We start from the raw sequence: 14,875 nt of genomic DNA, 5'->3' as shown, positions 1-14,875 counted from the left end.
GATATAAAAACTGTTCCTTTATATTTTTACAGCATTAATATAAACCGTTAAAGGAGTCTGAATAAAGGCTGAAAATAAATTATTAACTCTTCTGGGATTCTTTAAATCCAAAAAACCTTCATGATTTCATTTTATTAAACTCACTCAAACGCAGCTCTTTTTTTACAGTTATAGGTTTGGATTAATTTCAGGAAAACGGCTTTAAGAGGAGGCCTAATGTGCCTATAAATAATTACGACGGAATAACTTGCTAACGAACAAAATGTAGGTCGTAAAAGATAAATTCGAAAGTGACGTTTGTCATAGGTTTTAAGGAAAATCTGCGGGTCCAATACAAGTTTTTTTTAAATACGTGGCTAAACACTTCAGACTCGCTAATTGTTCCCAGTATAAACGGACACATCAGTAGTGGATGGAATTATAAAGAAGGAATTTGTGTAAAAATATTTAAACATCGATTTTTTTTAATGTGCTCTTAGTCTATCTAAATCTATATATTTTTAGATTCGTTTTCCATTTTGAGTCGACAAAAAAGAAATAGGCAGAAATAGTGAAGATTAGAGAGTCAATTTGACCCTTAAGCACATTTAAGGTTCATTAAATTTACTATAAAACTTCAATTTCATTCCGGAAAGAAATACGGATTAATAGAAAAAACTTTCATTTTGCGCAGAAATACAAAAAAACTAATTAAAACTAATTAAACGGACTAATTTGCAGCGGTTTGTCAAAGTGACCGGTTCGAAGCGACAGCGCACAAGTTCCGTTAACGAAGCCAAACAACTAATTAAGCCAGTTTAAAGCTAAAGTCTCTGATCATTAGTGTTGAATCAACTCACCTTGTACCGGAGCGGGGTTGGTTTCTGCGGAACTCTCCCCGGTCCAACTCACTGGGGGGACGCGGCGCTGTGCAGCCGCGCCGCCACAAGAGCCGGAGAAACGGCGCACACTTTTCCAGCGACGCTCCGGTGCTGCGAGCTGAGCTGGTTCAGAGGTGAGCGCAGATTCAGGGTAACTCGGTGGTTCTGTCGGGGAGGATCGGATCGCCAGTGGGTGGACTGGCTGCCGGCAGGACTCTGACGGTCTCTCCTCCGCGCGCTCAGTGTGACAGACACCCCTCCCTCCCTCCTCCCCCCGGTGTCTCCCCCTCTTTCCCTGCCCTAGAGCTTCTTCCCCCTCTCAGGGAAAGGCGCATCCAACTGCTCGCCCTCCAAAGATGAGTTCCAGCGAAATAATTACTGCTTGGTTCCGGAGAAACGGCAGAACTTTGCACCAAAGTGAGGCGAACGACGGGACAACTCTTGGAGAATGAGAAGAATCTTATTTTTTGATGATAAAAATATCTCTACTGTTCATGGGAATGTGATTTATGTCTTACACGCGCAAATGTCAGCATTGATGCTCAAACCCAGGGTAGCATCACAAGTTCAGCAGGCTCGCTTTGACTGACACCAGGGAACATTCGCTTTTGATGAGACACAATGCAAACCAATGGTGTTATTTGTCACAGATAATCTGCTTTCAACTCCGACACATTACAAGCAGCGTAATATCTGCATTATTCATGTCTGATGTCCACACTGTCAGAAAGCACGGCACGGAGCGCCACAAATCAGCCCAAATCACTCTTAATTTGTTTTTATCGGTATTGGTATTGCTTAAAGACTTTTTGAAATAATGTAATTGAAATAATTCCTTATTCCCCAGAGCCAATCCAGAGGCTTTACATTGCTAATCTAATGTGACACGCAATTTCCGTCTCTCAGACGATTGCTTCCCCTCAGGTCCCTGTCTTTAATGAACAGCCATTTGGCTGCGTGTGTGTGTGTGTGTGTGTGTGTGTGTGTGTGTGTGTGTGTGTGTGTGTGTGGTGTGTGTGTGTGTGTGTGTGTGTGTGTCTGAATCCAGAGATGGGAAATGGGCGAACTGGGAACGTCACAGCAGGAAGAAGCTACAAGAAGTGTCATATAGGGAGACGGGAACGCACTCTCCATCCTGGGGAGAGAGGTCCCTCAGCTGTGGTTCTCCTTCTGGTGTCTTCTCTTCCCAAAACAGTTTTTTCCCCCCCTGACCTGGTTCGAGAGTCTGTCCTGCGTGTTCTGTTTTCAATAACTGTTATCCAACAGGTTCTTACTCTGAGTTTGGACGTGAGAACAGGTTCTCGTTATCAGGTTAATATGATCAAATATTCATTTTTTTGATGTGTGTGATGCCATAAAAGCAGCTTAGAGCATCAGCAGCTCTGCTTGGGAGGGAGTGGGTTGAGCTCTGCATCATTTGCTGCGACCGCTTCAAACCTGGAAACAAGCAGGATGATTCTATGAAGTGAAGTATTTACTTCCCTGTTGATGTAACGAGAAATGGGAACCAAACACGGAGCTTCCCGTGTGTCTGAGAGAGGCAGCAAGGCTGAGGCACCTTTAACAGATGCAAAAACCAGCGTCCAACCTGATTCCCAGTGCCCTCCGACCAGTACGGGAACATAACACACATTCCCCTTGTGACGAGGCAAGGTCACTGCCCCCCCCCCCCCCCACACACACACACAACATCTTTATACATTTCCTAGCTATCTTATCCATCCCAACCACCTAACCCTGACCCAAACCTGAATCTTTCCTACGCCCAGCAAAAGGGCCTAATTTCCCAAAAAGCAGCCCCATTTTGATAATAGAATGGGGATTTTGGTACTCAATATGTTTTAGCTGTGAGGAAACACACACATGAACACACACGTACGTACACACATCAGGTGTCAGAAAGCTAAATCTACTCTGGAGAAGAAAAGGCTTCTTCAGTAAAAATGAGGGATCTAATGAAAATCGGTGAGCGTAATGTCCTGACCTGTGAGCACGCTCACTACACGTGGCCCTGTTGACATTATTATCGTCGTCGTTTCCGTCTCAGTCCTCCAATTTCTCCACTGTGGGTGGCGACGGCGGCCGCGTGTCCTGCAGGCCCAGTTAAGTGTTAATGACGTCCCTGCTGCTTCAGCCAGGTTATGGCACAGAGGCCGTTAGTCGCCCAGGGTAAACTGCACGACTCCCAGAATAAATTGCCACCCGGAGCCATGCGGGCTGGTCGGCCAGCCAATTACAGGCCTGCCCGCTCAGCTGAGGATGATGGGCTGGGATGTTAATTGTATGTCTTCATTTTCTGGCAGGAGGTGAATCACTGGACATCTTCGCGCACGCACACACACATGCAAATGCACCTAGCATAGCAAACATCTTAATGTATGGGGATTAGGCCTCGGTTTGCCGGTTTATCTCACGGTCCGACGTCTCTGAACAACTCTCATATCATTAAATTTCCAGCTTACTTTCTGATTCCCAGCAAATATGAGTTAACCGATCCTTTTATTGCAGTGCCCAGGGCCATCGGGGGAGTCTTTTAACTTTCACAATTCATAATTGGAGTGGTGAACTCTAAATAGTCCTGTTCATATTTTCATTTGCAGTCCCTGTATATTTTTTGGGCAGCGTGGATAAACAAAGTTACTGCTGTAATCAAAGCCACAGACCAATTAGGCATAATTGCCTCCTTGCCCTAAGACACTCTCCAATGACAGCAGATTGCATTCAAAACAGTGTGTCATTTCCACTAGGTTGAAAAATGAGAGATGATTTGTTCGAAGATATTTGTACCTGTCGGTGAACTGAAGACAGAGGCGGAGCCCCGAACCTGTGCGGGACAGCAGCTCTGCAGCAGCGCTCCGTTCTCTGGGCTCAGTTGGGCAGGAGTTGTGCGGCTGAGCGCTGAACTCCTCAGTATATCAACACAGAGGCTGTCTGCTAGTGCTATAGAGAGGTTAGTTACTATATTAACATAGGGAGAGACAGCGCCAGAGCGGAGCAGTCTGCCAGAGACTGAACAGTGGAAGTGAGACAGAGAGAGGGGCCATCGACCAGACAGCTGCAAGATGGAGTGGAAGGGAACGTGTGAGAGATGAGCTGTCGAACATGTGACACCGTGTGTGTGTGTGTGTGTGTGTGTGTGTGTGTGTGTGTGTGACAGCTTCCCAAAGCAGCCAGTGAGCATGAATGTGAGGACGAATACAGAGAGGTGCATTATGGTCTCAATCATTGATCGCTTCCTCCCAAGGGTGCTGAGAAAACACACACACACACACACACCGACACACACACACACTCACAAACACATGTATCCTGTATGTTTGCACATTCATAGCACACCCACGTCAGGCGGCTGTGGTGCACAAGTGCTCATCTGTCTGGCCACTGCAGAAGTTATAAAAAAGGAAACAATAAAATATAATAAATAAACAGGAATGGATGAGAAACATACTGTGGACAATCCAACCATTAAAACGTCACATATCTTTTTACCACCAGACGTTTAAACTGGGACTGTTATCCTCTGATGCACCTCAATAAAAACACAGAGACAATGCAGGGTTTAATTTATGGCCATTTGTGGTGATAAAACTTCTAAAACCAGTCGTCTTGATTATCTGTTTCTATGGCTTCGCCTGATCCATCCATTTCCTGTCGGCCACCTTTCATTCCCAGCCAGTAACTGGGAACGTTGGAGTCTGTCGCAGCAGTCACTGGGAGGGACACAGGACTCCACCCTCCCCAGATCACCAGTTCATCAATGGACACACACACACACACACACACACACACACACCGTTCCCTCATACACTCGCACTGAGGAGCACGCCAGAGTCTGTGATGCACCTGATGTTTATGTTTTTGGACTGTGGGATAAAAGTGGAGAAATCCGGCACTGGGGGAACGTACACACTCCTCAGCTTCAGCGGGTCAGATTAAGATAAAGAAAGGGATGACTGCCTTGTTTTCATAGGAAAATGAATGTTTAAAACCACCGCTTTCATCCCATTTATCCCGAGCCATCAAACATCACACCCTTTCCCCTTCCTCCCCCTCCTTCTCCATCCAGCCAGCCAGCCGAGCCTCCATCCTCTCCCCACTCACGCCGCCAAAAGGCTGACACTAATGTGACACTCTGGAAAATAATTACCAACAAACGCACTGCTGACTGCAAACAGCTCGCTCCCCTCAGTGGACTGTCACTAGTCATTAGTCTGGACCCTGGAAGAGGACAAGACCACTGAGAGGTGGAGGAGGAGGGTGGTGCTGGCGGTGAGGAGGATGTTAAGGAGGCCGTACCAAATCACAGGGAAGCCCTGACAGCAGGCGCATCAAATATAATCTGTTCTCCAGTTGTAAAACAGAAGTCCGCTCTCCTCCCAGTCTTCATCGCTGCCTCCCTCTGGTGGTTTGTGAGGCATCTAATGTTATTCAGCGGCAGCGCCCAGCCCACATCCGGCAGCAGAGACCCTAACGGGAGGAATGCCGAGTACGGAAACCAGCAGAGAAATTCAACGTTTGCAAAAAGGCAGAGCGGGAAAATCTCCGGTCCAGGTAAGCCGAGAGGTGCGAAATGAAGAAGGAGCGCTCGGCCTGAAAACTGATCAAAGTGGCAACAATTCCAACACAATTACCCAAAATGCCACAGGGTACGTCAATTTTTTCAACCCCCTCCCCCCACCTTGAACGCCATTATTCGAGTTGCCTTGGGGGGCACCGGTGCCAGTGAGCGATTACAATTTTTTAGAGGTTCCGCAATGGCCAATATTAAAATGTCTTAATACATCTGCCTGGCTATTTTGATTGGTAACTTAACCCCTGACTCCTGAGAAGAAAAAAGGCCCCTCTCTCTGAGCTATTGTCAGCCCACTGGAGTCTAATACTTGTATGATTTGGGCTAATGAGCTGGTAATAGTTCCTGTGTGTGTGTGGATGAGAAGGATATTAGACTGTAGAAGAGGAAGGAGGAGGAGGGCAGGGGTGGAGGGTTCTCATTGTTCAATAATCAGAGGGTACCAGGATTAATCTGGGAGCGAGGAGCGGCGGAGGAGTGTTTTTATTCCTGTAAACAGGCTGAAATGTCGGCGATTCTCAGCCGAGGCAAAGACGGGGTGTTAGAGAGGAAGTGAAAGTGTGTCTGTCTGCGTGTCACCCGGCCGACGGCTTTATCCAGCCTCATCCTGAACCATGAAACCACAGTGCATGACACCCTTCCATGCTCCGCACGGATACCCCTATTCACTGTTAGCACAGAGATTTGACAAGCCAGGCTGCTCTCGCTCAACAGCCTCGGTCAAATGGGCGTCTGTCGCCATCTCCCCTCTGTGTCTGTCTCTCGCTCTGCACCAACTCGTTCCTTTCAAACTGACAAATTCCGCTGACTACAAAAGAATAAATGCGAGTGCACGAGGAGGTCTCTGGAGGGGATCATCCGTGCAGAGGGAACAATGTGCTTGACTGGGACACAGGCAGGTAAGCGCATTCACCGCGGAGATTTAGCTTTAAAATTCAAAGTTAAAAGAAGGGCTAAAGAGATTATGAAGGAGTTGTTTAATGATGAAAGGGGGGCAGTTGGGTGGGGGGGTAGAAATGAAAGACATTTCAGTTGTTTGCAGACTAAAGGCCACTAAATATTATTGAGCGAACATTCGAATACCGCCCGGATTACAAAGATCTCGTCGTCACTCGGGCCAGGGTGGGATTTTTCTCCCGCCTTTGCTGTGGTGTCACCTTTGAGGTGGACTTTTGCCTAAACAACTTCAAACCCCAGGAGGTGCCGTCGGCCCGCTGTCCAGTTAGTGTCAAACTCCTCATTACCACACATTTAAACACAGGCACACACCCGGTCTATCGGCGTTGAGTCAGGTAAAGGTCTCTCAGCCGTGCTCTGTGAGTGGCCTCTGCTCAAACAGATCAATAAACACTGGCACGTCCCTCCACCAACCAAGAGAAAACAATTAAAAGCCATCGATCCTGTGCCAAGCACCTCCATGAATATGCATTCGTCCTTGACCTTCCCTTGGAGAGGAGAGCCGAGAGACTGACAGACGGTCAGACAGGTGTGCCTCCTCTTTTGTTGCACTGCTAACGTGTCATCGCTGTTGCTTAGCCTCGCATTTGTCGCCCTCTCTCAACCTGCCTCTGGAACCTACAAAAGGCAAATTGTCACATTAAGGCCCGTGAAACCAGCCGCTCTCTACAGGCCCGTTTTAGATGCAGATTGCTCTTTTCCGAGCCGTGTCAGCAATAGGGATCAAGTGGTCTCACAACAACTGCCCCTCCAGCGCTCCGGCTCCCTGCCTCTCGTCTAATTACAGATGTGTGACATGCACATCGGGACTTCTGCATGTTAGCACATCACCGTGCCTGTCCTGACACATCCTGTGGTCGCAGCGGTGGGAGCTGCAGGGGACAGGCCTGCCCTGTGCCCCGTCACTGGGGATTAGCATTAGCATGCTAACAGGACCCCTGGGGGCGCACTGCGCTAAGGGTCAGCCTGACAACTGTCAACAGCCTGCTTTAATTAGCCGAGCCTGTTCATCGAGGGTCTGTGCTGACTTAATACAAAATTTGGTTTGCAGAGAATGATTTCTGCATGGCAACAATAAAAAAAGGGTTTGGGTTAATATAGCAGACAGCAATCAAGTTTGACATTATTGTCATTGTAGGAGCATCGTCCCGCATCCTTTAATCCATCAATCATTCAGCATCAACCCTTCTCCCCCCGCCTCCATATTCTACATCAGCAGTCCACAACGCGTGCGCTGACATGTCACAGCGTCGGCCAAGCTGACACCATCCACATGGCTTTGCTTTATATCCAGTCAGCTGCAATGTCATGTGGGGAAGGGGTGAGGAGCAGAGTGTGGATGGGGCGAGTGTATCATCAGGCAGACAATGCATTATCCAGCTGTTCTGGGGCTGTCTGCCTTTTTCTGTGGCGGGATAATGGGAGTGTCACACACTAGCAAGACAGTCAGGAGTTCCACCATTCAGCCCAGAGTCCACATTCATATCCAGCGCCTGCTAACTGACTGCCAACACTGTCCTGTCTGTCCCACAGTGGCTGTCAGCGGCGGCCGCCCGGCGTGACTGTCAGCGACCGGTCACAAAGCATTTACCTGCTGACAGATTCGCAATTAGTCCGGGGGAATGCTGTTATAGCGAGAGGGGGAAACCGAGGCAGTGAAAGGGTGGATGGATGGAGAGTGAGAGGTTTGTAGATAAAGCAAAGAGGTGTGTTGGCGGGAGGGGTCAGGTGAGGAGAGGTGCCGGGACAGACGGAATTGAAAGTGAGAGGGGAGTAGATAAAAGATGGAAAAAGAAGATTGTGAAGAGCAGACAGGTTTGAGGTGTGTGTGTGTGTGTGTGGTGTGTGTGTGTGTGTGGTGTGTGTGTGGTGTGTGTGTGTGTGTGTGTGTGTGGGTGTTCACAGTTGTGCCATAGCGAGTACCAACAGACTCATTCTAATAAAAAAGTGGGGCCCAGGTTTAAGGATTAAGACTTGGCTTAGGGCTAAGTTTAGAATTAGATTTAGGTTATTTAGGTTTCTATGAAAGTTCCCATAAAAGTAGGAAGTGTGAAGACATGGAATTTTCTTCAGTCACACCCTGTTACTAAATCAAAATGCTTCCAAATGTCGTTTCTTTAAAGGTCAAACAGGTTATTTAGGGGTTTTAGTTTTAGATTTAAAATTCAAATTCTATATATTAGAATTCTGACTGTATTTCTCAGGTACATTGTTGCTGTTACAAATTGGGGAAATGAAGTCCAGGAAGCTTTATTATTTACGCAGGATTTGGAAAGAAAACACCAAAATTACCCAGGGAAAAAACCTTCCCCCAAACCTCCCCTGAAAAAAGTACCTAGCCGGAGGGTAGGACTTTAAATTCCCTGGAATTTCTGAGTGTTAAAAAAAATGTGATTCACAGAACACTCGTGCAGCCTTTACTACATTTTTGATATTGTCAAGGCAACTGTAGTTGATGTAACTACGACCGTACCGACATTCAAAGCCTGTTTTAAATGGCCGTCTTACTTCCAGCGGAGTCTCGCAAGATGAGATTTCACAAGAATTACAAAGCTCACCCCCCCCCCCCCCCCCCACACACACACACACACGCACACAGATGCACACACACCCTCTCACCGGCCTGGAGTAAGTTTCCTCTGCGCCTGGGTGCAAGGACAGAGCGTATTATTGGGTCGTCCCCAGATTGGTGGAATAGACGTTGTTTCTCGTCTGTCACTTGTCACATTTTCTCCATCCAACAAATTGCACTGATGAAATCAATCAGGCTGCCACCGCAGCACCGGCTGCCTGCCGCACAAAGGCGGCGCCACGACACTTTCCCCTCAACCCTGGAACTCATCACCATCCTCTAATGACCTGGCCTACTCTGTCTGCCAGCTAGTGATGCTCTCCGCCCGCCTTTCACTCCCCATCTCTACCTCCGCTCCATCCGGCAGACTGTTCTCGCTGTCTGCCTGATAAGAGAGTGTCAGGGGCTCCTCCCTGGCCCCCGAGGGACAGACGGAGCGTGACCGAAACTGTAGTCCCCGACCAAACACAAGTGGAAATTGGTCTATGGAGCAGAATCAATAGTGAATTAGCCAGTACGCTAGTCGTATAGAGGGCTGCTCAGCTCTGCTGTAGTGAGACAGGCCGTGAGTGGAGACTTGAGAGAGGAAGAATTCATGGTTGTAATGGTGGTATCTGACATCCAGTGGTGACCTCCTCCGACCGAAGAAACTTTCTGAGCAGTAAAACGCAACTCACCAATAATGTGGTGACATCTAAGCAAAGGAATTCTGACCCCTGGAGTACTTACAGAGGCACAGACCCCATGTAGGGAGATGAACCTGGAAACTAAACCAGTCTGAGCCACGGTCAACAGAGGATGACAGGCTGATACCTCCCTATGAGGATATGTGACGTACAGTTTGACATAAATGTACGCTGATGCAGCAAATCAGAGTCTCAATTCCAGATCTTCCCCTCAGTCACGTGGTGCAGGTGTGAGTGCTCCACTGAACTAACCCCACTGTTCATCTCTGCCTGCCATGATCCCAAAAGTGTGTGCGTGTGTGCGTGCATGCATGTGCGTGTGTGTGTGTGTGTGTGAGAGAGAGTCCATGAATGCATGTCTGTCTTGTGATTAATGACCAGTAAGGCCTGATGGATTGTCCTGATCACAGAAGGGACACTGTGTCGAGGAGACACACTCGCTCTAAGTGGGAATATAAGGCGCATTTACACACATCCCTGTGTTTGTATTCCTATCTCTGTGAGGACTTTTTAAAATGAACTATTGCTGTCAAAGTCCCTAACCCTACCTGTCACAAGTCAGTGCCAAACCCTAACCCTAACCCTAACCCTAACCCTGACCCTAACCCTGACCCTAACCCTAACCCTAACCCTAACCCTAACCCTAACCCTAACCCTAACCCTGACCCTAACCCTAACCCTAACCTAAGCTTCCCTAGCGAGGGACTCACTTCCCAACAATGTCCTGGCATTGGTCCTCACTATGTGACCTGCACAGGAACACACACCTCCGCCTGGTCACTCATGGTGTAGATGAGTTTCCAGAGGTGAAACTGTGGCTGCAGGTGAGACCCAAGAAACACACAACACACACACTCTTTCCTCAGGCCTCAGCAGAGCTCAGATGTTCCAACCTCTTGTTTCCTTCATGCAGCAGAGTAGGTTATTGTGATCTAAAGCCACTTCGCGGTGCTTTGCTTGTCACTGAGTTCTTAAGACGACTGGGTGTGTGTGTGTGGGGGGGGAGGGGTCCCGGGTCCAGTAAATCACATTTGGAATATCCCATTTTGCAGCACAAACACATGCAAAGGTGTGGGCCCAGTAGGCATATACACAATCTGCCCCAGGCGCCGCGATAAGGTCGTCTTATCAGAAAAAGAATGGAGATGAAGGTGGAAGGGGGGGGGTGGAGATGTTTGATAATGGCTTTCACCAAATCCTTCCTCTGTCACAGATTAAAATGCCCGCTTGGAGAGCATTAACAATCTTTCTTTGCATCTACCCCCCCGCCACAATGGCGAGTGCCATCGGATTTGTGGGCCAATCTATTGTCGCAGGCCCACCCTGCACACGCGGAGGAGGCACCCTCCATCTGATAGGCAATTGTCTTACTCTCCCCATCGCTGATTTCCTCTCGTGGTATCGATCGCAAAGCTGCTGCTCTCACATTTGGTCACGTGGCTGCGTGTGTGTGGGGGGCGATCTGATGGGGGGCGCGGTCAGTGTCCTGGAGGAAGAACAGGGGAAATGACCACACTTTATTTTCCACGGGCCATATCAGAAGGATCTGACGGTGGTTCGGTCCTTCCAGGTACCAGGAGATCGTAGCAGCAGAGAGAGGAAGGATGCTGGAAACCACCTTTCCCACCGAACGCCCCTGCGCCGCCCTCCTCCTCCTCCTGCTCCTCTGCCGTGCCTCACAGGCCCGTCTGTCACCCCTCGATAATTATGAGGAGTGAGAGTAATGCGTCGCAGTATGAATAGGATTGTCGGCCTGATTGTGATGTATCGGCTTTCATTACCATGTCCAGGCCTGTGCCCTTCGCCATGTAGGAAATCCTATTTAGGCCCTAATTTGGGAGCCTCCCCGACCGTCCCGCCTGATAGCAATCACACACAGTAATTGTGGGCCGGGGCGAGTGACAAGAGAGGAGGTGCAGGCACAGAGAGGGGGGACAAGAGACAGAAGAGGAGGAGGAGGAGGTCCTGACAGTGACAGAGCTGCATAGTTCTGCACATTTTTCCAGTCATCCTGAGTTTTGACGTTTTTCTACCCTTTAGGGTCAGCGGTTATAGGAATTATCTGGGTGAAATAGGAGATAACCAGGTATCCACACGTGCCTGTACAGACAAGCAGAGGTCTTCCCTTTGCCTCCCCTCTCTCATTCCACTTCAACAATGCCACATGGCTAATTGGGAGGAGAGCTCACGCTAACTCAATAATTATGATTTATGAGACAATCTCCAGTGGGTATCACACGTTCTCCCTCTGATTTGACCACAACATGAAACCAGCCCTCCAGCCATCAATATTTGTACATTTTCCATGTCTAAGTTGTTAACTTTTTTAATATTTCATTAGCGCGCCGCATCAACATTTATGTAGCTGCGACTCCACTCATAGGCTGGCAGATAATGAATGTCTAATTGACTCATTTAAATACTGTTTGCCTGCAGGAGGGCCTTTGCATTAAATGTTTGATTGCCCTCATATTAACTGCCATTAATCCCCTCTGCTCTTAATAAGGACTTTATGAGGCTTTCTTAAAACTTCTCATCCACCTCACTCTTTCCTCTGCATAATTAAGTAGAATATTCAAAAATATGGAAATGAAGACGCTCTCAGGATTTGACTAATGGTCTCTGTGCCAAAAGAATTCTAATTATAGACAAACCTTTGCATTTTCTCTTCTGTGAAGGGTCGCGGGCCATTAGCTCGGGTCGATGCGGGTCGATACCGTTAACTCTTTGGTTTAACGCACTTAAACGGCCAGTACGTCCCAACCAGACCCGCACGTCGTCTTTCAAAGGGAGACGCTCGGTGCCGGCAGAACTTTTGATGGCTGCTTCCAACTGTCAGAGCGCCGGAGTGGGCGAAAGACACAAACTTGTCTGTGTTTATAGCTTAACTGATCCTCTTACGCCTGCTACTCCTCCAGTCTCTCCGCTCGGCCCTAATCTCTCCGGGGGTCTTACCGGCCCGGGATGACAAATGGGGAGAAGGGGCCAGCCAAGCGTGGGCGCCGTGGAGAGGCTCAGACATGGAGGTCTCTCTAAGCCCTCTCAGCTTCCACCCTGGATCATCTCTGACGTGGCCTGCACTAACCCCACAGACCCCCCCACCATGAACACACCATATGTACGTGATACAGGTGGTGCTTGAGTAAATGTACTCGGTTACATCCCGCCATCGACGCTTCGCGCCCTCCGTCCCGTTCAACGAGAGCGCGGCGCTAAACGACTGCGGTGTAATGAGTGGTTGTACTCTGACAGCATATGAGAATGCGTTGAAGCCTCCTTCCCCACCCCACCCCACCCCACCCCACCCCCGCCCCCCAGAGCTCCGCGCTCCGGCGCGCCCCGCTGCCTCTCAGCCACGGGATCAGCTGCAGACGCTAATGAAACGTCAGTCAGGTAATTGAGGCTCTGGTGGTGGCGGGCCAGCCGAGCAGTCAGCCCCACGCGGGTGATGACACTGGGACTCGAGCGGATACAGGGACACCCCCCCACCACCACCCCCCCTGGCCCAGCCGTGAAGCATCACAGGATCGGCTTCAGGGCCCAGTGGGGTGGAAAGCATTGCATTTATGCTGACATTTCCCCCTCCGTGTTTGCCACCGAGCAGAAGTTTTGAGTGACGAGCAGGGCGGCGGGTCCGGAAAGGAGATTTTTACCCAGCCTGGTGGAGGATGTTCTGCCGGCAGCAGCGATGGAGTCAGAGGTTAAAATCCTTTGTTATTGCACCCCAGAGTCACGTTACCATCCACTGACCCGCTCGGCACCCCCAGTGAGTTATGGGTAATGTTTAATTCCCCCCGCTGTGACAGCTGTGGATCCGCATGGTAATTGGATTTTTCCCCCCCTTTGCAAGAATGGTGTCGGCGTAGGTGAAGTGAGGGACGTCCGCTTCACCAGACTGGCAAAGTAACTCTGCCACATGCAGTTGAGAGACAAATCAAGTCAAACGGGCTCGTTCTGGTGGTAGAAGAACATAACGCATCCATCCTCGTCCCGTATATAGTCTGCACCAGTGCACGCCACAATTATAGGCAATTAAATAGCTAAACTTTAGAGTTCGGGGGAGGGGGCCGCTCCAAGAGACCTCTCTCACCTGAGATGTGAAGTGAACAGGAACAGGAAATCTTGATTCAGTCTCCCCACTCTCCTCTGCCTGCCGGGCTTGGAACATGGAGAACGGGCGGTGGGGTTAATGCCTTGCTGTAAGCACTGCTCAGTGCTGGTGATTGGGTTTGGGCTGCGGCAAGACACCACCCCCACACAACCAATTTTTTTTTTTTAAATCCAGTGAAAATGACTTCCACTGTCCGGCCCCTGCAGGCGGCGTGAATTTCCAGCTTCGATCACAGTGGTTGGCGGTTGAAGCCCCAGAGGGTGTGAGGGGGGGACCTGATGTGGAACCGTGATTAAAAGCTTCCTCCCTCAAGGTGACCCAAATATCAGAGCAAGTCAACTTGAGACGCAGAGATAAGAGACGAAGGACGTCTGCGTGGGACACCTGTTGGGGTAGAACCTCACAAAAGCTACTTAAAGTTGGGTTTTGAGGCTCTTTGCATTTTAATGATGCCACTTTCACTTAAATATGTCAGAATTCTACTTCTAAACATCATTTTACGAACCTTCAGCCCTCCAGCCACAGGCCTCAGGTGTATTATTTAATGAAATGTTGGTATAAATCAAATAGTTTAAGTCATTTTCCACGGGAGAGCTGCACCCTTGATCTGGCGCCTGCTTTCCTCCGCCGTCCGTCACACCATTCCCACTTTCTTCGGAGCGCCCCGGCACTGGTGACATGCTGCCTATAAAGCGCTGTACCTGGACAAGGAGGCAGTGATGATCTAATCACTGTCACATCTGTGATTACCTCCAGGCGTGATGTATTTGAACAGGCTTCTATCACATCTGCTATTACCTGCCTCTTCCCGCCTCGTCTCTCGGTACACATCCTTCCTCTTAACCGCGTGTTCGATCAACGGCGCCGCCGGCTCGCCCCAGCGACCCCCTCGACAGTGACGTATGCCGTCGATTAGCCTGGATACAGTTCAATTATGATAAACAGCCAGCACACCTCTTAGGGCCCTGATTAAAGCCTGGGACCAGCCTTGATAAAGAGATCCCATCTCAAAGCCATCATGGCCGCTTTATGAGACATCCCGCTCGGCTGTTCTGCCTCATGCTTTTCACATCAGCGCCCCAAACATACACTGTTGCTTCGAAGCTGCGCGCATGTGCG

This window comes from Takifugu flavidus, chromosome 7 (assembly GCF_003711565.1).
Source record: "Takifugu flavidus isolate HTHZ2018 chromosome 7, ASM371156v2, whole genome shotgun sequence".
Lineage (NCBI taxonomy): Eukaryota > Metazoa > Chordata > Actinopteri > Tetraodontiformes > Tetraodontidae > Takifugu > Takifugu flavidus.
The sequence above is the reverse complement of the archived record's forward strand: the minus strand, read 5'-3'. Positions refer to the sequence as shown.